The sequence below is a fragment of the Lolium perenne genome, chromosome 3, assembly GCF_019359855.2.
Source record: "Lolium perenne isolate Kyuss_39 chromosome 3, Kyuss_2.0, whole genome shotgun sequence".
In the NCBI taxonomy this organism is placed as follows: domain Eukaryota; kingdom Viridiplantae; phylum Streptophyta; class Magnoliopsida; order Poales; family Poaceae; genus Lolium; species Lolium perenne.
In genome coordinates, this window is record NC_067246.2 from 280,489,747 (window position 1) to 280,492,980 (window position 3,234).

General features: G+C 56.6%; 1 non-coding gene across 1 annotated transcript; it reads right to left on the reverse strand.

The window, feature by feature from the left end:
• Nucleotides 1–2,580: 2,580 nt before the first annotated feature.
• On the reverse strand, nucleotides 2,581–2,719 carry LOC127346281 (small nucleolar RNA Z247). The gene has a single exon (XR_007879448.1). It is a non-coding gene; the product is annotated as a small nucleolar RNA Z247 (small nucleolar RNA).
• Nucleotides 2,720–3,234: the final 515 nt, after the last annotated feature.

Below are 3,234 nucleotides of genomic sequence, written 5' to 3' on the forward strand. Positions count from 1 at the left end.
AAGCGTTGCTCACATCAATTTGACGGAGAGTCCAGCCGCGGGACACAGCGAGGGAGAGAACCAGGCGCACCATAGCAGACTTCACAACTGGACTGAAAGTATCGCCATAACCAATACCATGTTGTTGTGAGAACCCGCGAGCGACTAGGCGAGCTTTATGCTTGTCAATAGAACCATCAGGGCGGTGCTTGGTCTTGAAGATCCACTTGCAGCTAACCAGATTGACACCGGAGGGCCTGGGCACAAGACGCCATGTATTATTCTGGCGAAGGGCGACAAATTCATCGGTCATGGCAGCATGCCAGGCAGGCTCCCGGAGAGCATCGCGATGCGAGACGGGAGCGGTGAAGAAGGCACGCCGACGAGGATCATACCACACGGTCCCATCAGTGAATTGCTTCGCACGGCGAGAGTCGGTGCGAAGACGTGTCGCCATGGGATGGCCAGTGACAGGGGCAGCAGCCGACGTAGCATCATCGGACGAAGGCCCCGCCGAGGGTGACGCAACCGGAGCGGAGCCGATGGAGGGCGATGCGGCCGGGGCGGAGCCGGCCGAGGGCGACGCAGCCGGGGCGGAGCCGGCGGAGGGCGACGCGGGCTGGGCACAAAAAGGCCCAGCAGGGGCAGGCGACGAAGGCACGGAAGGCGCGTCCGACGGAGCTGCATGGGAGACCTCGGGAGTCTCCCCATGCCGATGCACGTCGATTGGGTTCGCGGGCGACGGTGACGAGGCTGGCACGAGGACCTGCACAAGGAACACAGCATCTGGAACAGCATGGTCAGTAGACAAATAGGACAGGTCATAATTTCTCACATGAGCACTCATAGCCGGTTTGGTGGAAGGAAAAGTGATGATGGACTCGGCTAGGGTGGAGATATCAACGGTGACACCGGGGGTCACATAAGGGAACACGGACTCATCGAACACGACGTCACGAGAAATGTAAATGCGCCCGGTGGACCTATCCAGGCACTTGTACCCCTTATGTATAGGACTATATCCCAGAAAAACACACATTTTGGAACGGAAAGAGAGCTTATGGGAATTGTATTTGCGAAGACTGGGCCAACAAGCACATCCAAAGATGCGTAAGAAGGAATAGTCGGGGTTTATTTTGAGGAGACGCTGCATAGGAGTGTCGTTGTTAAGCACAGAGGTAGGCATTCGATTGATAAGATAACACGCCGTTAAGAAGGCTTCATCCCAGTACCGTAGAGGGACGGAGGCGTGAGCGAGCAGGGCAAGGCCCGTCTCGACGAGGTGGCGGTGCTTACGTTCCGCAACACCATTTTGTTGGGACGTATGAGGGCAGGACACACGGTGGGAGATGCCCGTGCGCTGAAAATACTGGTGGAGCTTGTGATACTCGCCCCCCCAGTCGGACTGCACTGCCTTGATTTTGGTGCTCAAAAGGCGTTCGACGTGTGCCTGGAAGGTGTAGAAGAAATGCTCAACATCAGACTTGTGCTTGAGAAGATAAATCCAGCAAAACCGAGAGTAGTCATCAATAAAACTAACATAGTACTTAAAACCTCCGGAGGAGGCAATAGCAGGACCCCAAACATCAGAGTGGATCAATTCAGGAGGCATAGTGGAAACACGATGAGATGCAGTATAAGATAATTGGTGACTCTTTGCATGCTGGCAAGCATCACAAACCAACACAATATTGTCTGACGACGAACAAGATAAATTATTGTTCCTAACAAGAGTTTGCACTATTTTATTTGTAGGATGACCTAAACGCTGATGCCATTGCGCGGATGTGGTCTTGGTGCTGGAGAGGGCATGGCGAAACAATGATGACGAGGCTCGACTAAAAGGAACTGGGTAGAGACCGCCCTTGCTTCTACCGAGAAGAAGAAGTTTCCTCATGGCCTTGTCCTTGACACAGAAAAAATCACGGTGAAATTCCACAAAGACATAATTATCGGAAACGAGACGATATACAGAAAGGAGATCTTTGTGGATATTTGGAACATGCAGGATATTTTTCAAGCGGAGGGAGGAACCGGCTAAAGTTGAATGACCAATGTGAGAAATTGACAAACCTGCACCATTGGCTACTTGCACGTGATCCTTCCCGCTGTATCGTTCGGCCATGTGGAGGCGCTCGAGATGACTGGTCAGGTGGTCCGCCGCCCCCGTGTCCATGTGCCAGTGGGAGTCATTGGATCTGGTGGACGCCGAGTTGCCGGAGCGCTGGCGTGGGGGCACAAACTCAGGGTTGAAGCGGTTGCGGCAGTCGCTCGCCTCATGCCCCCAGTAGTTGCACAGCTGGCACTGTGACCGCTGCTTCTTGCGGCTGTTTCGGCCGTTGCCGCCGCCGTTGTACTGACGGCGATCGCCGCCACCGTCGTTGCAGCGGTTGTTGGTGCCGCCCCCACCGTAGTTGTTGCTGCCGCCGTTGTTCTGGCGACGATCACCACCAGCGCCTTGACCGGTGTCGGGGCGCCCAGAGTTGTTGTCATAGGGGCGGTGCTGCGACGGCTGGCCGGCGGCGGGGAAGGAGTCAGGCCGGGATACTGCGTTTGCAGAGGAGGACTAGTCATCGGTCTGGGTCTGACCCGCACATAGGGACTCAAAACTGAGCACGTGCGAGTAGAAGTCCGCGAGGGAGTCAGCGCGGTTGTCGCGGATCATGGAGGCCGCAAGGGGGTTGAAGTCGGAGCCCAACCCTGTGATCATGTAGTCAATGATCTCATCGTCCTTGAGTGGTGATCCGGCGGCGGCCATGGTGTCTGCCAGAACCTTAACCTTGTTCATGTACTCGCCGGCGGTCACGTCGTTCTTCCGCAGAGATTGGATCTGCCGATGGATGTGCCGAATGTTGGCACGGTTCTGGGCACCAAACATGGCGTGGACTGCTTCCCACACCGCGGCGGCCGTAGTCCTGCCGATCATCTCGCAGGCGATGTCCTCGTCCATGGACGAGAGGAGTAGCCCTAGGACACGCTGGTCCTGTGTCCACCATGTGGCGTAGGCGGGGTTTGCCACGGTGACTGAAGCATCACCAGTGCCTTCGACGATGGTCTTCGCCGGCGCAGCCGTAGTGCCATCAAGATAGCCGTGAAGTCCCGCCCCGGAGAGATTTGGGAGCGAGAGAGTGCGCCACAGCATGAAGTTCCTCCGATTGAGACGCACCGCCGGTGGTGGAACGGAGGTGGTGACGGCGGCGGTGGTGGTGGCACTGGGCGGTGCGAGGAGAGGGCCGAGGGCCTTGGAGGTTTGAG